Raw genomic sequence first — 26,235 nt, 5'->3', positions numbered from 1 at the left:
TCAAGATCCCTTCTAGAGCTTATTCTATGCTCCTATGATTCCATGTCTAAGTATATGCCTATATTCCCAATATCATAAATCTACTGTCTGAGAGTACTTTAGTTGCTCTTTAAAATAGACATAGATCAAATGAGACTACAATTCAAAACAATGGTGATAATAAAGGTAACTGCATTTCAGAGATGTGATAAAAAAATCTCTTTATTCTTCATTTCAAGTTCTCCTCTGCCCTATTCTCATTTCAGTCTTTTGTCTTCTTGCTTTTTCTTTTCTCTGTGCCTGGACTTTGATTGTATTGCTAACTAATATTCCTTCATCATGGACAATTTCTTTTCATAATCCTTCCATTTTCTGGTGCCCATGAAAATCATGCTTTCTCTAGAAGATATTTCATCCCTGGTCAATGCTGCTTCTTTCTTTTCTTGAGAACTCCCTCCCTTCCCCAACTTGCAATAAAAGCCAGTGTTTATGAGGAGGAATTTGAATTCTTCTTGCTATCTTCTGTCACTTTTAACCCTCTTCCTGTTTCCATTAGCTTTCCTCCTTTGATGTTAATTTCATCAGTCTATTAGACCATGTCCAGGTGCTTGTTGCACTTCAACAGACTCCCAGATCACATTCCCTCCTTCCTCAAGGAGTTATGATATAGTTAAAACTCTTCCTCCCCACTCTAACCTCACACATGTAGATTTTAAATATTACTTATGTTAATGTCTCCTTAAATACTCTGATTTCATGGTTCTTCAGCCTCTTCAATTCCCAAGATATGCATACCTATTCTATCTCAGTCACCTATGGGTTACTTAAAATCCAGTATTACCTAAAAAGCACTGCCTGTATGATCCTAACCTATGAAATTCCCCTTTCTTACCATAATCACTTGTCCTTACAAGGAGGATAGTTTTGTGGTGGAGAGAAGGGAAAATGTGGAGACTGAAAGATTTGGCAACTAATTAGAATGAGCAAGGGAGAGGAGCAAAGGATGTTGTAGTTGTGAATAATCCCTCCACAGTAATTGAGAAGTTCAGAAGAAGAGTAGGTTTTGGGAAAAAAAAAACACTAACAGGCTCAATTTATACTTACTGGAGAGTGGAACCACAAGAGTTAACTGGCACAGTCTTTATAGTACTACATAGTTTGTATTTAATAAATATTTGTTAAATCAATATTGATACAGTAAATTAAAGTGGTTGAAGCAAAACCCTTTCCCCTTGTGACTCTGAAAACAAGCATGCTTGGTTCAAAGGACTTTCTGTGATATCAGTCTTTTCCTTCCTTGTGAGAACAATTGGGCTTGATGTAGAAGAAGCTGAGGAAGCTGAGGTGCCCAACCTTATTAAGAACATTGGGTTTATGCCACTTAACTGTTTTAAAGCCAGTGCTTTTAACTGCATTTTCATTGTATTAAAAGTACATTTAATCCTCCTGTGGATGAATAATCCTTTTGGGCAATATGGAATTTGGAAAGAGATTCAAATCTCCATGGGATGGGGGCTGAGCCATGAGAGATTTTTGAATTATTATAGCTATGCTTATCCTTTGATACAGTTTAGGAAAGTCATCTAAGGGGGCTGTATAATTGCTCAATACTAAAATCCAGCACTTGATTATACATTCACAGTAGTAATGAATGCTTGAGCAAGCTGTATGACCTGGTAACTAGTGGAGATATTGAACACTAAATATCAATTCCAGCAGTACTTTCTAGGTGGCACATAGAGTACTTACTGCCTTTCTATTTTTGCACATGTGCTTTTCTTGGCTTTATGTCTGCTTCTACTCCAAAATCAATGGAAATTACTGGAAGAAGTTGCAAATCTATGGTGACTGGATTAATTATCTAACTTCACCTGAGCTTTCTTGCTCAACCATATTTTTGTCTACCTCTTATTGTTTCCCTGTTGCACTTCACAATGAGGATGTTTCAAAACTTCCTTTCCTTCTTAAGCTCCCAACATGACCCTAAACCTCTTTCTCCCAGTAGAGGATCTCACCTTTGCCTTATGGAGAAAATAGAGATGTCCTTCATGGACTCCCTCATTCACCCACAGCACATCTCAATATCTTTCTATAACTTTACCTGTCCTCACTTTCCATTCTCATGTGTGTAAGTAATACATGGCTTAGGCTATGTATTCTTTCTTGCCAAAACCAATCTTTTCACTTGTTTCCTAAATCCCATAGTTTCCTATCTCTTGTGGGAGTTTGTGCCTTCAATAATTCCTTCTTCATTCCACTGCTGACTCTTTCCCCATTGGCCAATAACATATTCAGATCTGTCTAATCCTACCCTTCCCCACCCATCTCCCCTAACAAACAAACAAAACACACTTGCCCTACTAACCCTTCATTTGTCATCCTATATATTTTCTCTTTCATTGTCAAATTCCTGGAAATAATTGTTTACACTCGTTGGTTTTACTTCCAAACAATTCATTAATTCTCAATTTTTTACAATCTGGCTTAAAATCTTGCCACTGTACTAAATTGACTAACTCCAAAGTTTCCAGTGACTTCTTACCTGCTAAGGTTAATGGCATTTTCTCAGTCATCATTCTTCTTGACCCTCCCAAAACTTTTAGGACACTGGACCAAACCTTTCTCCTATATAATCTCTACTTTTTTTTCTTCTCATTATGCTGCTATCTCTAATTTCCTTCCTTATCTGTCTGAATTCAGTATCTTTTCTGGGATCATTGCCCACTTTCTACTTTGTGAGTGTGGATATTCCCTAAAAATCTATATTTGTTCTTCCTCTTTTTATTATCTATACTCTTTCTTTCATGATCCCATATTCATTTTTAATGGGTTCAATTATTACTTCTATGCAAATGGCTCTCAAATCCATATATACAGTCCTGATTCCTTACAAGAACTTTAGTCTTTTATCAGCTACTGTTAGACATCTCTCCTTGACATCTCATACTCAACATATTCAAAATGAAACTTTGTCTTATTGATTAAATGTTTTCATCCATTAAATTTACTCTTTGCCCAAACTTTTATTTTTTTTGTAAAGGATACAACTATTGTCCCAATCATCTTCCCTGGAATTAGACACACATCAAATTAGTTGTCATGTTCTGTCAAATCTGATGCCCATAGACTCTCTCGCATCCATTCATTTTGTTCCACTCACATGATCACCATCCCTTCTCACCTGTTCTGTTGTAGAGTCTGCCTGCTTCCAGTCTCACACATAATCAATCTCCACATTACAATAAAAATAAATCTTAAGGCACAAGTAGAGCATGCCATTCACCTTCAGTGGTTGCCTATTACCTGAAGTATACATACAAATTCATATGTCTAGCATTTAAAGCTCTTTACCCAGTAACCTTTTAAGTCCTATTTCACATTGTTGTTGTTCAGTTGTTTCAGTTGTGTCTGACTTTTTGTGACAAAATTTTGGATTTTCTTGGCAAAGATACTAGAGTGGTTTGCCATTTCCTTGTCCAGCTCATTTGACAGATGAAGAAACTGAGGCAAACAGGATAAAGTAACTTGCCCAGAGGAACACAGATAGTAAGTGTCTGAAGCCAGATTTGAATTTAGATCTTCTGACTCCAGGTCTGGTTCTCTGTCTACCATGCCCCCAGCCACCTTATTTTATAGAATCTAAGTTCTCACCAAACTGCAGTACTGATATAATATAAAACATTGGTGTGTGTGTGTGTGTGTGTGTGTGTGTGGGGAGAACCCAGATGTGGAAACTCCTTCTTCTAGTGCAAGTTGGCAACTTCTCTGTAACTAAAAATCTTAAAAAGTTACCTAGAGCACTGAAAGTTTAAGTGACTTGCCAAGAGTCACACAAACCAGTATATATCAGAGAAAACTACAACCCAGACAAATTCAGACTTCAAGATTTCTGTCAAACCACTATTCCATAAGGTCTCTTTGGAATCAGAAGACTTGATTTTAAATCCTGCCTGTGCTACTTCCTAGTTGTGTGACTGTTGATACGTCATTTTACCTCGCTCTGAGTTTTCTCATCTGTAAAATGAAGTGGTTGAACTCAGTGACTTCAAAAGTTCCTCCTGGTGCTAAATTTATGATCTTATAATCCTAAAAGCTATTCTCTCCTATTGCTGTGTATTTGTCCAAGGGTATATAACTAAACTATATTTCCTCCTCAACATTGATTCTATGAATCTTTATTTTAGCATCTTAGATTGGAACTGAAAAAGATATTAGAGATTACATGCCTTCATTTTATAGATGTAGAAATAGAGGAATAGAGAGATAAAGTGAGTGACTTGCTGAGAGTCTGAAATAGGATTTGAACTCAGATGATTCTGACCCCAAATCTACTGCTTTATCTATTACTCCATATTGCTTCTATGATTTCTCCAGGTTCAGTTCAAGTATCACATTAACTTTGAAGCCAGCCTTATCTTTGCAGATGATCCCAGGTAGTTATTTCTACTTTCTCAAATTTCTGAAATTTCTACTTTCTGAGATTATCAGGAATTGTGGGAAGGCTTAATCAGAGGGCCCAAATTCAACTGGATCCTTCAATGCACTTGATATCATCGGAGGATTTTCAGACTATGAGAGGAGCCACTCAAAATGAGAAGGGATCCCAATCATGTCAAGCAAATATCAAGCTAACTTGAAGGCTAAAAACCCTGTGATTTCATCTTCCTTGTATTATCTCATCAGAAGAATACAAACTCTTTGAGGGCTTTTTTTTTGTCAAAAAGGCTACTGGGCATTGTGATGGGAGTTATGGAGATATAACAGGGCAAAGACATGACTCAGAATATGCTTTTCATAAGTTTGCACTCTAATTGTGAAGGAGAAAAACAACTAGTTTCAGAAAGCATGCAATAAATGCTGAGGGGACATAGCATGTGAACGACTAAATTCAGGTTGAGCATGTAGGAACATAGATTTAGTGTTGGAATAAATTTTAGAGAATATTTTGTCTAACATCCTCATTACAGAGATGAGGAGATTGAGGCCAAAAGGGTTACATAGGTTTAAGTAGCAGTGCTGACAGTCGTCTATAATTTTTGACTGCAGCTAAGGGTTGCACAGTAGATAGAAAGTTAAGTCTGGGCATGGAGTTAGGAAGATGTGAATTAAAATTTGATCACAGACAATTACTGTGTGGTCTTGGGCAAGTCATATAACCTCTGCTTGCCTCAGTTTTTCTCAAGTATAAAATGGGGATAATAAGGCATCTTCTTCCCAGTGTTGTTGTGATAATCAAATAAGATATTTATAAAATGCTTAGCACAGTGCCAGGCACATAATAGGCTCTTTATAAAAGTTTGTTTCCTTCTTTCCAAACCCAGTGCTCATTCCACTATACTACATTGTCTGGTTTTGTGAGTTCTGCCACCAAGGCTTAGAGTTTTCTTTCAAAGGTGTGCTGTGTCGTTGTTTAGTACTGTGCCAGATGCACTGATTATGATGATAATGAAATGAAGAACAAGATGATTGTATGGAAGGAACATTGAGGTGTTCTTTAGTAAAATTCAACTCCTTGTTTTGCTATTTATTGGCCATCTTACCTTGGGCAGGTCATTTAATATTTATGAAACTCAGTTTTCTCATTTGTAAAATATAGATAGGTAAGTATGGTGATACATATCTCTACTCCCAGCAACCAGGGAAGTTGAAGCTGGCAGATCTCTTGAGACTGGGTGTTTATGAATTCACCTTCCACATGTTAATCTCCAAGGAATAAGAGGAGCAATAGGAGGGTGATATCAGGTCAGGTAATGATGGACCAGCTGTCCCAGGTTGAAAATAGAGTAGGTCAAAGCTCTGGTACCAATCATTAGAGGGAATTGGCTTTTGAGTAGGCCTTGCATTTGCTACATGGGTGAGATGTGGAAAACAGGATGAGGTAATATCTAACTCTCCAAGTTGTGAAGATCTAATGAGATAGTGAATTTAAAATGAATTTAAAACTATTCTACTTTCTATCTTCATGGCAGAACATTGTTGAAGAATGTGAGCTGAAGAAGGAAAAGAAATTGTGAAAGTAATTATGAAAACTTTGGAATTGAGAAAGTCAGATTATATTTGAGAAAGGGAAATTTAGGAGAACTTGAGACAAATTTAAAAGAAGATGAAACCCTAAACCAGAGCAAGAGGTATATTAGAATGGAATAAGAAAGGTTGAAAGAAGGGAGAAAAAGGGAGAGACCCTAGGTGAAAGAGAAGGATTCAATGAAAAGGAGATTTCATCAAAAAATTTATTAAGGGTCTTACTATATGCTAAACACTGTGCCAAATGGTGGGAATACAAATATAAGCTAAAAGAAGACAGTCCCAGTCATCAAGGAACTTATATTCTAATGAAGAAGACAATACATTTAAAAAGTAAGGGATTTGAAAAAGTGATAGGGGAGTTGGAGTGTGGTGCAGGGGAAGGAAGGTATCCTTTTATTTATTTATTAATTTTATTTAATATATTTAGTTTTCAGCATTGAATTTCATAAGAATTGCGAATTTTCTCCCCATTTCTAACCTCCTGCCCACTCCAAGATGGCGTATGTTCTGGTTGTCCCATTCTCCAGTCAGCCCTCCCTTCTCTCACCCCCACTCCCCTCCCATCCCCTTTTCCTTTCCTTTCTTGTAGGGCAAGATGAATTTCTTTGCCCCATTGCCTATGTATCTTATTTCCTAGTTGCATGCAAAAACTTTTGTTTTTGAACATTTGTTTTCAAAACTTTGAGTTCCAAATTCTCTCCCCTCTTCCCTCCCCCCCCAAGAAGGCAAGGAATTCAACATAGGTCACATGCAGATCATTATATAAAACTCTTCCAAGATACTCACGTTGTGAAAGACTAACTATATTTTGCTCCTTCCTAACCTATCCCCCTTTAATGAATTTTCTCCCTTGACCCTGTCCCTTTTTGAAAGTGTTTCTTTTTGATTACCTCCTCCTCCTATCTGCCCTCCCTTCTATTGTCTCCCCTTTTTTACCTCCTTCCTCCTTCTTTCCTGTGGGGTAAGATATCCAATTGAGTGTGTATGGTATTCCCTCCTCAGTGTAAATCTGATGAGAGCAAGATTCATTCATTCTCCCTCACCTGCATCCTCTTCCCTTCCTACAGAACCACTTTTTCTTGCCACTTTTATGTGAGATAATTTATCCCATTCTATCTCTCCCTTTCTCCCTCTCTCAATATATTCCTCTCTCATCCCTTAATTTGCTTTTATTTTTTTAGATACCATCCCTTCATATTCAACTCACCCTGTGCCCTCTGTCTATGTGTGTATGTGTGTGTGTGCGTATATATATATATACATATATGTATATATATGTATATATATACACACACATATACATGCATATATATACACACATATATGTATACACACATACACACATATGTATGTGTATATATATATATGCACAGACACACACACACACACACACACACACACACATATATATATATATATTTGTATATTCCCTTCAGCTACCCTAACACTGAGGTCTCATTAATCATACCCATCATCTTTCCAAGTAAGAATGTAAACAAAACCGTTCAACTTTATTAAGTCCATTGTGATTTTTCTTTCTTGTTTACCTTTTCATGTTTCTCTTGGTTCTTGGGTTTGAAAGTCAAATTTTGTATTCAGCTCTGGTATTTTCACTGAGAAAGCTTGAAAGTTCTCTATTTTATTGAAGTCCATATTTTGCCTTGGAGCAAGATACTCAGTTTTGCTGGGTAAATGATTCTTGGTTTTAATCCTAGCTTCATTGACCTCCAGAATATCATATTCTAAGCTCTTCGATCCCCTAATGTAGAAGCTGCTAGATTTTGTATTATTCTTATTGTGTTTTCACAATACTCAAATTGTTTCTTTCTGGCTGCTTGCAATGTTTTCTCCTTGATCTGGGAGCTCTGGAATTTGGCAACAATATTCCTAGGAGTTTTCTTTTTGGGATCTTTTTCAGGAGGCAATCAGTAGATTCTTTCAATTTCTATTTTACCCTCTGGCTCTAGAATATCAGGGCAGTTCTCCTTGATAATTTCTTGAAAGATGATATGTAGGCTCTTTTTTTGATCATGGATTTCAGATAGTCCAATAATTTTTAAATTTTATCTCCTGGATCTATTTTCCAGTTCAGTGGTTTTTCCAATGTGATATTTCACATTGTCTTCCACTTTTTCATTCCTTTGGATCTGTTTTATAATATTTTGATTTCTCATAAAGTCATTAGCTTCCACTTGCTCCAATCTAATTTTTAAGGTAGTGTTTTCTTCAGTGGTCTCTTGGACCTCCTTTTCCATTTAGCTAATTCTGCCTTTCAAGGCATTCTTCTCCTCATTGGCTTTTTGGAGCTCTTTTGCCATTTGAGTTAGTCTATTTTTTAAGGTGTTATTTTCTTCAATATTTTTTTCAGTATTTTTTGTGTCCCCTTTAGCAAGTCATTGACATATTTTTCATGGTTTTCTTGCATCGTTCTCATTTCTCTTTGCAAGTTTTTTCTCTACTTCTCTAACTTGCTTTTCCAAATCCTTTTGAGCTCTTCCATGGCCTGAGACCAGTTCATGTTTTTCTTGGAGGCTTTTGATGTAGGCTCTTTGACTTCGTTGACTTCTTCTGGCTATATGTTTTGGTGTTCTTTGTCACCAAAGAAAGATTCCAAAGTCTGAGACTGAATCTGAGTCTGTTTTTGTTGCCTGTCCATGTTCCCAGCCAACTGACTTGACCCTTGAGTTTTTCCTTGGGGTATGACTGCTTGTAGAGTAAAGAGTACTTTGTTCCAAGCTTGAGGGGATGTGCTGTTGTTTTCAGAGCTATTTCTATGCAGCCAGCTCTGCCACACCAGCATTGCTCCTCCCCCAAGAACCACCAACCCAGACTGTGCCTCAGATCTTAAACAGGCTCTGCACTCCTGCTCAGATCCACCACTTAATTCCTCCCACTTGATGGGCCTGGGGCTGGAAGCAACTGCAGCTGAAGTTCTGTAGCTGCACCCCCTGGGATGGTGGCCGAACCACAAACTCCTTTCACTCTTCCCCCTGCAGCTTTTCCCACTAACCTTCTCTGTTGTCTTTGGTGTTTGTGGGTTGAGAAGTCTGGTAACTGCCACAGCTCACTGATTCAGGGTGCTAGGGTCTGTTCCACCTAGCTCCTGGTCTGTTTGATCCTACCACTGCCCATGCTGGGCTCTGCTCCCCTCCACTCCCAGCTCTGTGCCCAATAGACCTCATCCAGTGACCATCTAGGCTCTCCTGGGCTGGATCCCTCCTTCCCTCTGCTATTTTGTGGGTTCTTCAGTTCTAGAACTTGTTCAGCGCCATTTTTTATAGGTTTTTGGAGGGACCTGGGTGGGAGCTCATGCAAGTCCCTCCTTTCCAGTTGCCATCTTGGGAAGGTATCTCTTTAAAAGCTGAGAGAGCATGGCTGGCACTGGCATTTCCTCAAATGGAAATCTGGAGAAGGGGCTTCTTAATGGGAGCAAGGGACCATAGAGCTGGAAACAACTTTATAAAGACAAGGTGAAAATATCTTGAGAGTCAAGAGGTAAACTGAGTTAGAAATAAGGTGGACTTGAGCTGAAAGAAAAAAAAAGTATTCAAGGAGATAGAGGACCTGGGAAGAAGGGAAAGGAAGAGCAGAAAGAAGAAGACTTGATCTAAAAGAATTTGAACAATAAAAAGAGAAGGAAGAGAAGAAATGATGACTAGTATACTTGGGTAAGAAGTCAGTAAGATAAGGGAAAGGAAATTAAGTATGGCTATCAGAATCCTAAGTAGGTGTTAACAAAATGAGGAGAGCTGAAGACCTTCAGGAGAACTATTTCAATCATTGGATTTGTATTCCTAATGTCTAGCACTATGCCTGAAACCTAGTAAGCACTTAATAAATATTTATTTGATTGATTGAAATCCCTCTTATTCCTGAAAATGAACAGATAGGGCTTAGAATGTATAAATTAGAAAGCACGTATTAAGCACCTACTATTGCTAAACACTATGCAAAACTTTGAGGATATTAAAAGAAAAGTAAGAGACAATACGTATAAGAGAAGTCAGCTACTGGATGAATGGAAAAGCCTGAAAGTCCCAACAGTACTGTGGAGTATCAGATAGTCGAGGCCACAAATCCTTAGGATTTTTCAATAGATCATATGACAGTGCCTGGAGGCTGGAAGGCATTGTGGCAGGGTAGAAAGTATGCCCCAGAGGAAATACTGATACTCCATATTGGGGCAAGGCCTGCATGGTGATACTCAACTCCTCCAGGAGATGTAAGCTACCATGTCACTCTTCTGTCCTGGCTACCTCTTGTTGTCTGAGTGACCCTTAGAAGGAGGGAAGGAAAGAGGGATAGGCTGGTAGTTCTTTCTTTCTGATGGCCTGTGGCACATGTTCCATGATTTGGTGGCTTCTGGTCTGATGCTTGACACTATATTGATGTAGCAGACTATCAGTCTCTGGAGAGAAATTTCTAAAAAAATGAAGCGAATGTCTAGTTCAGGTATAATTTTGCCTATTCTGCCTTGTGCCAAATCTTGAAGTTGGGACAAATGAATATTATAGCACCTGCCCTGTCAACATATTAGGAAGAAAAATAAAAATATGCAGAGTACATTTTATGTTCTCAGAAAAATCATAGGATCATAGAATCTTAGTAATAGAATGAGACCTTAGAGATCATCAACCAGAATTCTCTGCTAAAAGGACTAATTCCCTCTACAACAACCCTGACAGGTGTTTACTTAGCTTCTGCTTAAACACTTTCAATGGTGAGGAACTCATAGCTCCAAAGGGGTAACCCATTCCATTTGAGAAAACCTTAATTCCTAGAACATTGTTCCCCACAGAGAAGCCAAATCAATCTTATACATTCCATTCATTGATCTTGGTTCTGTTCTCTGGAGCAACACAGAGGCTTCATCCTTTTAACATAAATAAATAAATGAATACATACACATATACATATACACACATATATTACAATACATACATATACACACATACAAATATGTGTGTATATGTGTGTATATGCATATATACAGACTGTATATACATATATGTATATATGAGCATATATACACACATTTAAACACTTGAAGACAACTTTGTTTTTTTTTTCTCTTTCAGACTAAATGTACACAATTCCTTCAATTATTCTTGATATTAGTCTTGAGTCTTCTCATTATCTTGGTTGAACTTCTTTTGCTGAACTCCCATTTAAGAATATTCTTCTTAAAGTGGTACTCAGAATTAGCCACCACTTTATAATTAATGTGTCAAACTAACATGAAGAGTACAGCTATTATGATTCTCCTATTCCTGCGTATTGTAATTCTCTTAACATGCTCTGACTCATACGGTTGGGTTATTATTATTATTTTGTATGTGGGGCAGGTATATCACACTATTGAATCATATTAAGCTTGGAGTTGACCAAAACAATTAATTTTTAAAAAACATAAACTAATGTTAAGGCAAGTTTCTTCATTCCTTCACTTGTGTCTTTATGTGCTTGTTTTTATGAACCTAAGCATAGGATTTTACATTATTGCTTATTAAATTTTAGTTAATAAGCATTTAGCATAGTACCTGGAATATAGTAGGCACTTAATAAGGATTGATTGATTTTTTTAAGATTTTCTCTTTTCTTCTTCCTGTGAGGGACAATTCAATTCAAATGTTTATTAATCATCTTCTCTGTGTCAGACACTGTCCTAAGCAGAAGAGATACAGAAGCAAAATGAAGCAGATCTGGCCCTCAAAATCCTTATATTCAGATCCTGGTTTTGCTTTGTTAAGGTAATTAGGGTAGACTTTTTTTTACTGTTTTCTCTTTTTGAATGCTAAGGTAATCAAGTACTTTTGATGAGTCTTTCCTTTCACATATAATGGCAATCAAATTGGACTTTTTGTTGTCTTTTGTTTCTTTGATTGAATCAAGAGTCTTTGACCTGCTTAAGAAACAAGAAAGCCCAGTTCACATAGGTTGTGATGCCCTCTGACCCTGAGAAGGGTATATAAGATCTGAGGTTGGTGTTTTGTTTTGGGGCTCACTTATTGGAAGAGTGTTGGTGTGGAGACTCTGGGTAGCCCTTAAGGCTTTGAAAACCCAGATGTTGGTGCTTCTCTCTCTGGTAACTATAGCTTTGGTCAGGCAGCTAAAAGCCTGTATCTTGATATTTTCTCAGTTTGTAATTTCTGTTTGTATTTGCTCTGAAGTTCAGGGAGCTGACTTTTTCCCCCTGAACTAAGTGAATGATACACGTATGTTTAACTAAAGTGAGATTGTAAACCCCTTAAAGTTGTCTTCCTTAGAAAAGCAGATCAGAGGACTGTGCTAGCAGCCCTCCTGTGTGCTGGTGTTGTTGGTCTGGTTGTTGGCCTTACACAGCCACAGTAACTGCAAGCAGCATTGTTGTTACATGCTTCTAAACCAGAGATAGTGATCCTCTAACTGGCTCTCACCCAAGGGGGACACCTGAAAATTTGAGAGATATGACTTTTATATTTTAAATATAGTCTGATAAAAATTTTGAGCACTACGAAAATCTAGGATAAAACATTGTAGCGTATGCATTGATAATAGAAAGTTTTCTTTTATAAATTAAATGTATATTTTTTGTTACATTTTAAATCTTAAATCTCCCTGCCTCCCTTCCTCACCACCACTCACTAGAGAAGGCCATCATTTGACAAAGAGATGCATTTGTATGCACATACATATATGTAAAGCCACACTATGCATATTTATATTTATTAGTTCTTCCTCTGGAGGTAGATAGCATTTTCCTTCATAGGTCCTTCGTAAATGATTTGAATATTTATAATTCTCAGAATAGCTTAGTCGTTCACAATTACTCTTTGAAAAATATCATTGTTACTGTATACAACATTCTCTTGGTTCTGCCCATTACAGTCTTCATTATTTCATGAAAGTCTTTCCATGTTTTTCTAAAATCAACCTGCTCATCATTTCTTATAGAACAGTAGAATTCTATCACAATTACATACTACAACTTGTTTAAACACTCCCTAATTGATGGGCATTGCCTCAATTTCTAGTTCTTTGATACCATAAAGAGAGCTGCTATAAATGTTTTAGAATATATAAGTTCTCTTCATTTTTCCCTGATCATCTTGGGAAACAGGCCTAACAGTAGTATTGCTAGGTCAAAGGGTATACAGTTTTATAACTCTTTGGGCATAATTCCGGATTGCTCTCCAAAATGGTTCAATAAGTTCACAGTTCCATCAACAATCCCTTTTTCCACATCCCTTCAAACATTTGTTATTTTCCCCTTCTAATATTTTAGCCAATCTGATAGGTATGAAATGATATCTTAAAATTATTTTAATGTGAATTTCTCTAATCAATAATGATTTAGGACATTTTCATAGTATTATATGTGGTTTTGATTTCCTCATCTAAAAATTGCCTGTTAATATCCTTTGACCATTTATCAGTTGGGGAATGACTCATATTCGTATTTTGACAAAGTTCTCTATATGTTTGAGATATGATACTTTATCCAAGAAACTTTTTTCACATTTCAATTGATTTATTTATTTTGGTTTTCAACATTCACTTCCACAAGATTTTGAGTTCCAAATTTTCTCCCCATCTCACCCCTTGATGGCATGCATTCTGATTACCCCTTCCCCCAAACTTTCCTTCCTTCTATCATACCCCTCCCCTTATTCTTTTCTCCTTCTATTTTTCTGTAGCATAAGATAGATTTCTATAACTCATTGCCTGTGTATCTTATTTACCGGTTGCATGTAAAAACAATTTTTAACATTCATTTAAAAAAAAACATTTGAGTTCCAAATTCTTTCCCTTCCTCCATCCCCACTTACCCTCACTGAGAGGGCAAGCAAATTGATATATGTTATACATGTATAGTCATGCAAAACACTTCCATAATAGCCATGTTTGTGAAAGGCTATATCTCCCTCCATCCTATCCCACCCCCATTTATTCTATTCTCTCCTTTGAACCTGGTCCCTCCTCAACAGTGTTTGCTTCTCGTTACCTCCTCCCTCAATCTGCCCTTTCTTGTCTTACTTGTCTTACTCCCCCCTCTTATCCCCATCCCTCTTACTTTCTTATTGGGCAAGATATATTTCCATACCCAATTGCATGTGTGTTATTTCCTCCTTAAGCCAAATCTGATGAGAGTAAAGTTCACTCATTTCCTCTCACCTCTCCCCTCTTCCCCTCCACTGTAAAAGCTTTTTCTTGCCTCTTTTATGTGAGATAATTTACCCCATTCTACCTCTCCCTATCTCCTTCTCCCAGTACATTCCTCTCTCACCCCTTAATTATATTTTTTAGATATCATCCCTTTATATTCAAATCACTCTGTGCCCTCTATCTATATGTATTCCCTTCAACTATTCTAATAATGAGAAAGGTCTCATGAGTTATAAATATCTTTCCATGTAGGAATGTAAACAGTTTAACTTTAATAAGTCCCTTATGATTTCTCTTTCCTGTTTACTTTTTCATGCTTCTCTTGAGTCTTGTATTTGAAAGTCAATTTTTCTGTTTAGTTCTGGCTTCTCAAGAATGCATTAAATTCTTCTATGTCATTGAATATCAACTTTTTCCCTCATTGATTACATTCAGTTTTGCTTGGTAGGTGATTCTTTATCCAAGAAACTATTGATAAAATCCACCCCCCCATTTCTCTGCTTTCTTTCTAGTCTTGACTACATTGGTTTTATGTGTACAAAGTCCTTGTAATTTATTGTAATGAAAATTATTTATCTTTTATCTCACAATGTTCTCAATCTCTTGTTTATTCATAATTTTTTTCATATCCATAAGTCTGATATGTAATATGTTCCATGTTCTTCTAATTTCCTTATGAAGCATCTCTTTATATCTATGTCATGTATCCATTTTCACCTTCCATTGGTAAATGGTGTAAGATATTGGTCTATATCTAGTTTCTGCCAGACTATTTTCCAGTTTTCACAACAATTTTTTTTTACCAAATAGTGAATTCTTATCCCAAAAGCAGTGGAATGTTTGCAATCTACATTTGCAAACTTCCTTATTTGAATCAAGAATCTTTGGATAAGCCATCTTCTTGTCATTTAACTGTCTGTGGTTCTATTTATGTTACTATCTTCTGCTTTTTTTAAAAAAAATATTAACTTATTCTAGATGTTAGTTTTCTTATATTTTTACACCTACTTGCAACCATTTATTAGTTACATATATATATATATATATATATATATATATATATATATATATTTCCTTCCATCTTTTGTATATGCCCTTTTAAAATTAAAATCAATTATAGTGCTTTGGGTGTAGCCATATCATCTTTTGTGATGCCTTATTTTCCTTATCTCTAGCATTTGTGATTTTATTGTCAGAATTTCATTTTGAAAGTCATTCTTCTTGATTTAATTTTCAGAAGAAGAGCAAGAGGAAAAGTTTAGCCACATAATGCAATTCATTTATACTTTGTCTCTCTTTCTCTTCCTTCTTTCCTTCTTTTTTCCTCCCCTTCCTCCCTGTCTTCCTCCTTCCCTCTATTCTTCTCTCCTTTTCCCCTTCCTGAATTTTTTCTTCCCTTTGTCTTTTGTATTCTTGTCCTCATCTTTCTCCTTTCATCCTGTCCTTCTGAATAAGCATTTTTCCTTCATTCTAAACCTGCCAATACTATAAAGAAAACCTTTGGATTTGATCTATAATTGGAAACTGACTTTTGTATTTTATATGCTAAGAGGACCACTGTGGGGATTCAACTTTATTGTCCCCAAAATCAAAACAATAAAATATGAAAATGTTTTCTTTCCTCAAGTTGTTAAAACTCATGACTTTAAAAAAAATTAACCACATTTTGTACTCTTTTCCTTTCAGAGCTCACCAAATAAGACAGATTGAGCTGGGCCATTACCATTCTCATCAGTTTAGATTTATATGATGCATGTATTGAAATGAACATCTGGGCAGTTACAGAATGCACTTCAGTGAAGCCCCCTTGTAGCATTTTCCACTTTTTTGTGGTGGGGGGAGGGCTCCCTTTGGAAAATATAAGTGGAAAAATAGAATATTGTAAATAGAAAACACTTTAAAAGATAAAACATTATGCATATAGTTAATAGAAAATAGAATATTAATGAGGAATTTCACTGCATATATTTAAAGCTCCAAATTGTATCATAAAACAACAAACAGGAATAATTTGTATTGATTATTTATCCTTTTTACTGTATCCAGAAAACCAGTGTATTTGAACTCATATGGGACCTCCAAAGCCAGTAATTTTAAATAAAGTACTCTACTGACACATCCATTAGAAGTGGAGCTTTCCACATATGAGTCATCCAAGGAGACACTTGAATTGGGTGCTTTATGAAGCAGGATGGATGATTCAGGATATGACATTTAATAACCTGAGTCAGAACAAACTGATGTCTCAGTATTGTGAAAATGTATTCTGTCCTATGAATCCCTAAGGAGAGGGCTTGCTCTTGGTCATTCATAGTTAAAAAGAGGTTAAGTTGATAATTTTAATAGATGAATATATTTCAGTTAAGCTAATCAGCCTGCCTACCTCTAGTTCCCTCAAATTGATTTTTTGGTACTAGAGAAGTGGAGAATAAGCATTCAAGTCCTAGTTTCCAACACTTACTGTGTAAACATGGGCAAGTGACAATCTCTTTCAACCTCAATTATTCTCATCTTTAAAATGAGGGTAATAATAAAAAAAAATTCAAATGAGTTTTTTATTACAAAGTTATGAGTATTTCTTATAAATATGCAGATCATTACTCATCAGTGACTGCCTTCTTATGTTACTCTTTCCTATGCTCTTTGATAAGATTGTGATAATGAGTCCTTCCTTGCCTTTTCTTTAAAAAGTTCTGGGGGAGTTGGAAGTTTTTGGCACTTCCAAGGTAGTATGATTTGGAGAGATGTGGTCTCTGTTCTTGTGGTCTGCATTCTGGTCCATACCCATGAAGGACCCCTGTTCCCTTGGAATTGAAATTGATGCTGCACCTCAAGGCCCTTGATCCCTTGTGACTAAAGGCAATACTGCTCCACTTCTGGATCTGAAGTGTTTCTTCTCAGGGCCTCTGTTCCCTTCAGGGTCACTGATCCCTTGCTACTGAAAGAATTACTTTTCCTTAGTACCCCTCTTCCCTCTTGACCAAAAGTGTTCCTCTCTACCCTCGAACTATAATCCAGAAGTGGGTATAGGCAATGGAATTGCCAAAGAACACCTAGTCTTCCTTCCAGTGCTGGCATAGGGGTCCTTTGTAATCACTTTTCACCTGTTGCCAAATCTCCTCACTTTCTGTATCTTGAAACCTTTTGAAGCTGCTGTTTTTGCTGCTAACTCTGTTGGTACCACTTAGTCTCCCATGTCATAGTTTTCTCTTTCCAACCTTCTAAATTGCCTTGGGCTGGATGAATGTCTCACCTTCACCTTTGGTTGTATCCACCACTCCAAAATTGAAGTTGCTTAGAGGGGAATGTCAGAAGAGCTCAGCTCAGTGTTTCCTTTCCTCTGCTATCTTGGCTCCACCCTATTACTACTTTCTAGAATCAATATCCAGTTTCTCTCAAAGCTTAGCCCAAGTGCCGTCTTATATGTGGTCTTGATCCTTTCCTGATCCTTTTAGCTTTTAGTACTTTTCTTCACAATCTGGCTAATGCTGGGTCCTCTCAGATGCTAGTAACTTATTTTTTTTTTGTATATACTTATATACGCTCAGATTCCTTCCCCAAGAAGATGAAATCTATTAAATTCTAGAGGTGGTCTAATTTTTGTTCTCTTGACAATATAGTCAAAATAGTATGAATCTATTGACCAAATCCTAGCCCCTAGCATATTGAAAGCATTTATGGATGCTTGTTGATTGAGTGTCTGATTCAACTAACACCTGTATAGAGGATTCCTAAATCTGTTTTTCAAACCCTCCCTTCTTTTCTGATCTAAATCTTCTACTACCTATAAACCATGTCCACATACATGACTCAATAGCATCATAAACTCCATTCATTTTAAAAATTTAATGGATCTGGAGTGTATCAGGTTAACAACAAGGTATACTATACATTTTCTGTGATCCCCATGATCTCTCAAACCACTCCAAAACAGAAAGTATGTGCTAAAGATAAAGCAACTTTGGCTTTTCCATGGTCTAGGATGCCAAGAATTCAAAAGAAGATTAAAAAAACTCCATACCAAGGAACTAATGCTCACTGACCCTGAGCTCACTCAGCAATCCTCCCTTAGCTACCACACTACTGGAAGCAAGGACACAATAACAGATTCAGGGATATGATCTTTCCTTGCATTCCATTTTATCCTCTTCTCTCCACCTGCCCCACAACCTTTCTAGTACCATAGGGCAGAACTTTTTAAACTGTGAGTCTCAAGTGGAAAAAGTTTAAGAAACCCTGCCATAGAGACCCTGCTTCATACTGTGGAAGTTTGCGTAGGCTTGCTTGAACACAGCCCTTTAGGAGCTAAAGCCTGTCCAAGGCTGCAACCCAGAGGCACTTGTACTGCAAAGCTCTGTGACAGATGGAGGAAAATATAAACCTAACTCTTATAATTTTAAATGTGAATGGATTAGAACATCCAATAAAATAAAAAAGTGACATTGGATAAGAAAATAAAATGCTGCAAGCTATTGCTTATGAGAAATGCACACACACACACACACACACACACACACACACAGAACCCCAAAGACATATATGAAATAAAACTCAGAGGATAGAAGAAAGATTTTTTTTGCTATGTTTTAAGTGAATCCAAAAAAGCAGGAGTTGTCATCATGGTATCAGATAAAGCAAAAAAAAATATTCAAGAAATAGAAAGAGACAAAAAAGAAAAAAATATTATGCTTAAAGGAACCATATACAACAAACCAGTATCAGTAATAAATATATATGCTCCAAATGCTTTAGCATTGAAATTCATAAAGGGAACATTATCTGAGTTTCAAGAAGACACAGACAGTAACACAATTGTGATAGGAGACTTTAGTATCCCTCCATCAGTTTTGGATAAGTTTGGCTGAAAGATAAACAGGAGAGAAAATAGGGAACTGAACAAAATTTACTTATTATTTTACATAATTCTGGAAATTCTGATAATAGAAATTAGAAAAGGGAAAGAAATTAAAGGAATTAAAGATCAGTAAAGAGGAGATAAAACTTTCCCCATTTGCGGATAGTATGATAGTTTACTTGTAAAACCCTTGGAAGTCAGCAAAAATACTAATTGAGACAATTAATAGCTCCAGCAAAATCGCAGGCTACAAAACAAATCTTAAAATTAACTACCAGTGAGCCTCTCCCTGTCCATGAAGTGCCTACATAAAGATGGTCAAGTCTGAGAACCATACCTCCCATGACCAATCTTATAAATGGAAAAGGAATGAGCTAGGTCACAGAGATACAAGTATCTGGAAGGGGACACTGGCTTGTGAATAGGAATGAAGATCTGCCTTTCCTAATTTAGTTCACAGTCTATCTAGGGAGAGAAGACAATATGCATGTAGCACTATGCCATAAAGCACAAAGTGTATGGTATTCCAAGATTGTTTCCCACCTCCATGGCACATGACCACATAGGCCTCATTTTTTTCATCTGAGGATCTTGGCACAGTGTTTTATAGGCTTGACAAAAGTTTTAATTAAATAGATAACACCACTTCTAGTTTGTTATCACAATATGGTTAAATGTATAACCTTGGTATGTTACTGGTAGGTCCATAAGCCCTCCAACTTATATGATATATAATTTGATCATGTAACCTACATTCAAGTCCTTGGTTTAAAAGGTTGGTGAATATTTATTTTAATACTTTAACTACTCATTTAACTATTAATTATTATTCTTATTTTTTTTCAGAGATTCAAGCTAGAAGGGAAGGCATATTTATATTACCTGATCTCTGCCCTCCATAATCCTAGAGTCTAGTAGGAGGAAAAAAGTCACATGCACAAATAACTATATAGTCAACTATATTCAAGAAAACTGTCTTAACTAATAAGGCCTTAACAGTTGCCCAAAGATCATTTTTTTAAATTTCTTGATGTTGGGAGTATTTTAAGAAATGCTTCACCCACCCCAGTTGTAAAGGCCAAACTTTGTTGCCAACTTTAATTACCAATCATTTCACTAAATTTCCCTAGTTTCTATTGTACTTGCATTTGGGAAACATTTAAAAAAATGTTTGTTTTCAGTTCTGGTTTCTCTCTCTCTCCCTCCATCTCTCTCCTTCATTAAGAGAGCAGATATGATGCCCATTCCCATTGTACATGTGAGGTCACTCACACAGGGTGTGTTTCTGCACCAGCCTTGTTGAGAAAAAAAAGGAAGCAGGAGGGATAAAGAAAAAAAAAATACTTCAAAAAAGTCAACAGCATTTCTATGTAATAATAACAAAACACTTGAAGCAACAATAGAAAAGGAAATCCCATGCCAAATAACTCCAGAATGCATAAAGTATCTGGGGATCAACCTCTTAAAGCATACAAAGGACTTGCATAATTCAATTACAAAGTGTTTCTTAAAGAAGAGAACAGGAGGACTGAATGCCAGGAGGACCAGCCTTGAAACTTAGGACACTTTGTCAAATCCCATGACAAAGTTTTTTCCTACACATAGTTCTTGTTAGTAATGTCAAAATCTCCTAGAGGCACAACAGCAGCAGCAACAACAAAAAGATAGAAAAACTTGTTGCATATATTTTCATTTGGACCATAGAATAATTCAAGATAATGTCATCAATCAGTTATAAGCATATAAGTGATTTCTCATAAAATTTATGTGGAGTAAATATAGTTTTCCTGGTAGTGGTAGACTTTATACATATGAATACTGTGAGTAAAACATCTGACTATTTAAATGGAGTTTCAGCATAGATTTTTCACTATCTAATTTTAAAATTCCATTTTGTCATATTACCCTTGTATCCAATTTAATATGGACAATAAAATGTTGAATCTGCTTTAAAAATGCCCAAAGAGATGTTAAACTATCTATGCCCTTTGACCCAGCAATACTACTACTTGGTCTATTTCCAAAGATAATTAGAGAAAAAGAACCTATATAATCTAAAATTCTTGTGGCAGCTCTCTTTGTGGTGTGGCAAAGAACAGGAGGTTGCAGGGATACTTATCAATTGAGGAATGGCTGAACAGGTTGTGATGTATGATTGATTGTGTTGGAATTTTACTGTGCTATAAGAAATGATGAACTCAATGGTTTTAGAAAAACATGGAAAGACTTGTATGAAATAAAGAAGAGTAAAGTGAGCAGAACCAGGAGAACACTATATACAGTAACAACAGTATTGTTTTAAGAAGAACTTTGAGCAAATACATTATTTTGACTATTATAAATACTCAAATTAACTAAAAAGGACACATGAAGAAAGACTCTACGTGCATCCAGAGAAATAATTAATAAATAAAAGTGCATATAGAACAATTTTATGAAAATAAGCCTATTTGTGTCTAATGGTAACTATACGGCAGGGGGTGGGAGGAGGGAAGAAAAAAAGAAATTTGCATGATAATTTTGTTGTATATTTGAAAAGAATAGCAAGTTGTACATAGCAGATATGCAGTTTCATGTGAAATCATCTATTTTATTGTACTATGTAATAGAAAGGCTTGTTTTATTCCATAAATTAAAAGAATAAAGAACTCAAAAAGTCACAGAAATATTCAGTGCTTGTGATTAGGCCATGCCAATATGATAAAAATGACAATCAATTTACACTTTTAATACCAGACAAATCAAAATACCAAGGAGATACTTTATAGAGCTTGATAAAATAATAACAAAATTCATTTGGATAAACAAAGGATCTAGAATATCAAGAGAAATAATAAAAAGAATTAAGGATGAAGGAGGAATAGCATTTCCAAACATCAAACTATATTATAAAGCAGCAGTTATCAAAATCACCTGGTGTTGGTTAAAGACTAAAGAGATAGATAATGAAACAGAATAAAAGAAGAGATTTAAAAACAAAAGAACTCAATAATCTACTGTTTGATAAAGTAGAAAATACGTTACCTAGAAAAAAACTTCCTTGTTTGATAAAAACTTCTGTGAAAACTATAAAGCAGTTTGGCAGAAATTAGACTTAAACCAACACTTTACATCACATTCCACAATATGTTCTAAATGGATATATGACTTTATTAATAAATACAATAAAAAATTAAAAGAGAAAGAGATCACATACATATCGTAGCTATGGGTCAGAGATATATTCTTGACTAAAAAAGAAGTAGAGGCAATTACAAAAGATAAATAACTGATTATTTGAAACTGAAAAGCTTCTCCACAGACAACATTAATGCATATGCTCCAAATCACTAATAATAAGAAGAAGGAAAATTAAAACTGTTGCGGGCCGCATTAGAGCTGAGCCCTATCCTCCTCAGACCTCCAGGCCCAGGGGCCTGCTGAGATAGACTCAGGGCTTTGGGATGTGGGTAGAGCCAGGAGGAGGGGTCTCGCCTTAGTTGCCTCCCTGGCAATTCCAGGTCTTTGCCTGTGCCCTGACGTGCCTGACCATGTGGAACTTCCAGCTCTCTGACAGAGCATGTGGAACTTCTGGTTCTTTACCTGGACTGCCTGCCCGCAGGGAGCTTCGGGTAGCGCGGGAAGAGAAGGGGAGGAGAGTAGGCAGAGTCAGGGTGGTCCTAGGACCCAGGTGTATTAGCTTTACCTGTCTTTCACCCATGTAACCAAAGAGTGTACCTACATCACTAAAGGTATAAATGTGCTGCTTGCTGAAATAATAAACGGAGTCATTTCACCATCTTTTCGGCTCCCGCCCCGTACATTGTCCGCAAGATCAGGTCCTTTGCTTAGGCAGAGGCCTGGGGCTTGGGGGGAATCCCGAGCATAGTTACGAGGCTTCGGAAGCTCGTAACATAAAACAACCTTGAATTCCTTCAAATTGGCAAAATGAGAGAAAGAATGGCAACAGTTAGTGTTGTAATGGTTGTGGGAAGACAGACACATTAATACATTGTTGGTGGAGCTGTGACATGGTAAATCATTTTGGAAAGCAATTTGGAATAATACAAATAAAGTGATTACAATGTGTATACCCTTTGAATTAGAGACTCCATTATTGGGCCTATCTCCCAAGGAAATTTTCAGTCACAAAAAGTATACATGTACATCATAATATTTATAAAAGTACTTTTTTTGTATTAGCTAAGAATTGGAAACAAAGTAAATGTCCATCAATTGAGGAATGGCTAAATAAATTGTGGTATCTAAATGTAATGGAATACTCCTGTGCTATAAGAAATGATGTATGTGATAAATATAGAGAAGCATGGAAATAGCTATATGAACTGATTCAGAGTAAAGTGAGCAGAGGCAAGATAACAATATACACAATAACTACAACAATGTAAATGGAAGGAACAGTGGTACACCAAAAAATTAAAAGTAAATGAAACAAAATCATATAGATCAAATGGGATTTTGATGAAGAGATATGAGAATACATCCCTAGCCTACCCCTTTTTGGAGCTGAGATGTCCATGAGTCATGCATTGCACATGTTTTTGAACTTTTTCTTTTTTTCTCTTTTTAATAATTTTTTTAATTTAAATTTTTTTCTTTCCCCCACTTAATCATATTTTATTATTTTTTTTGCAATTATACATAAAGATAGTTTTTTAGCACCCCTGGCAATTTATTTCTCCCTGTAACAGATGCCCATGGGCTGTAGCCCCAGCTTGGAACATGTTGTGCGGTTAAGAAATCTCTAAGTACCTTAGAAGATAGAAGATAGAGGAAGAAGCAGAGATGGGGAGGGAGGATGGGCTCTTTCCTAGGGCAGGGGATTTGGTACTCAGCTCAAACCCAACAGTCAAGGAGAAGATGAATCTTTGTGGAAGAGGGACAGGTTCCAGTCAGAGGGCCAGGGACTTTGTGGGGAGAGGGACAGCGGGGCCCCAGTAGCTCAGTCCATAGTGATGGACCCCCAGCCTCCCCCAACATGGGGCTCCAGTTCCTGTTTGCAGGGTTCAGTGGCCTGGTGCCCCTCACTTGACCAGGTAAAAGGTGAGCCAGTATGTGAAGAGGGGCGGGGTGGCTGAGATGGCCATGGTCAGGTACATGCACAGCTTGTTTTGCACCCCTCAGACCAGTACTCCTTCAGCTGCCGCTCCAGATAGGATTTTCAGTTGAAAGGTACACATTATGTAGACAAGATGGCCACACAACAACAGCTGGACACCAGGTAGTAGCCAGTCCTCCCAAAGAGCAGGCTGGTCATGACCCCATCAGTCTTCCCTACATACTCGTAACCCCAGCAGGTCGATGGTGGAGAGGTCTGTGTTGACAGTGACTAGGTAGAGGCTCAGCAGGATGACCAGCACCTCTGATGGGGTGCTTGGGTGCCTGTGCTTGGACACCAATTCCAAAATCATATTTCTCCCTAGCCTCAAAACACTATTCTTGTCAGTTTTTTCCTCAGCCCAAGGACAGTATGTCCTAGCAAAACAGGAGAAAACACAAGCAAAACAATTATCTCTCTTCCTGATACAGTAGTCAGCTTCACCTACAGAATTTATTAGTTTAAACTGGCCGTGTCCTGGCTGATCTGGCTGTGTGCTTGCTCATAAAGATATTTACTACTCACTGGACTATCATATGTATCCTGGACTCCTCATTATGTGCATCCTAGACTTAGATATATGTATATTCCCTATGTTTATCTTGTCTAACAAGACATTGTTGGGGGGCAACCTGTGTATTTCTCAGTAGGCCCTGATCATTAGTTGATGTTTCAGGCCTAAAAAACATATGTCCCTGTCACCCCTCTTTGGGCTATTTCCTAGTGAACTCTGGGTAAAACGCCTGCACAGTAGTGCTGAATGCGCATGTTCCTTTAAGAACTGACCACTCCTTAACCATTCCCTAATCCCACCCTGACTCACCTAGTTAGCATATTTGGCACATGTTTTCCTATAGTTTAATCTGTATAAACTTTTACTGTACCGCCTTTAGATCACAGATTCCCTAAGGAATCTTGCCCACTGAAAAGCATAACAATACATCTTTGCCACCTTGACTTAAAGAATTCTTGAGTCCATGAATTCATTCCAGATGACCCTATCAGGTACTCTGGTCCTTGAGGAGTACCTCCCCCAAAACCCCAACACCTCCATTGTGAGGCAGGCCAAGGCTGAGCTAGCCTGCAGACTCAGGAGGTCTGGGGAGAACTTGTCCTGTGTTCCCAGTGCTAGTCCAGCAACCAGGATATATGTGATGAAGTCTATAGCTGGAATGTAGAGAGCTGAGGTGTTGATGTCAAACTTTGGGGCCACCTGCATATCCTGCTGGTACTGTACCTCCCAATCCTGGTACACGTAGGGAAACACCAAGAGCCCCAGTTTCTTCCCCATGTGCACAATGTCCACAGCAAAGTAATACTTAAGCTGAGTGACAAGAATGAAGCAGTCAATATTCCTGTCCACCAGCTCCTTGCCATGGGCAGCCAGGCTACTCCCATAGCCTACCACCATGTTGGACACAGGGTTAGTGAGGAAGACTGGCTGTGAGGGGGAAGTGTAGCCCAGGCCCCCGGGGGGTTGGTGGGCAGAATAGCTCCCAGGTCTGTGGGATGACCTGGTATCATAGAAGAACTGGTAGGGGTCCTCCAAGCTGGGCTCAACCATGAGCACCCTCATCTTCATGGGGTGCCAGGCACTTCCCGCTGCTGTGCTACTGCTGGGCCACAGCTGCATCCTGGACCAGGAGAGTTGTCCTGGCCTTGATGGATGCCAAAAAGGCATAAAGATTGTTTTTAACATTCACTTTTATAAGATTTTGGTTTCCAAATTTTCCCCACTTCCTTTCTTCCCATTCTCCATTAACCTCCCCAAGACAGCAGGCAATCTGAGATAGGTTATACACGTACAAACATATTAAATATATTTCCATGTTAGTCATGCTGTGAAAGAAGAATCAGAACAAAAGGGAAAAAACCATTAAAATATATTTTTTAAAGTGAAAATAGTATGCTTCAATCTGCATGTAGATTCCATAGTTCTGTCTCTGGATGTGAATAGCATTTTCCATCATGAGTCTTTTGGAAGTGTCTTGGATTGATGTATCGCTGAGAAGAGCTAAGCCTATCATGATTGATCATCATGCAGTATTGATGTTACTATGTACCATGTTCTCTTGGTTCTGCTCACTTCACATAGCATCAGTTCATAAGTTTTTCCAGGGTTTTCTCTAAT

The 26,235-nt window shown here is 37.3% G+C and overlaps 1 pseudogene; it reads right to left on the bottom strand.

The window, feature by feature from the left end:
- Positions 1 to 24,030: 24,030 nt before the first annotated feature.
- Positions 24,031 to 25,785, bottom strand: LOC118857615 (annotated as a pseudogene).
- Positions 25,786 to 26,235: the final 450 nt, after the last annotated feature.

Source organism: Trichosurus vulpecula, chromosome 7 (genome assembly GCF_011100635.1).
Source record: "Trichosurus vulpecula isolate mTriVul1 chromosome 7, mTriVul1.pri, whole genome shotgun sequence".
Taxonomy (NCBI): domain Eukaryota; kingdom Metazoa; phylum Chordata; class Mammalia; order Diprotodontia; family Phalangeridae; genus Trichosurus; species Trichosurus vulpecula.
The sequence above is the reverse complement of the archived record's forward strand: the minus strand, read 5'-3'. Positions and strand labels throughout refer to the sequence as shown.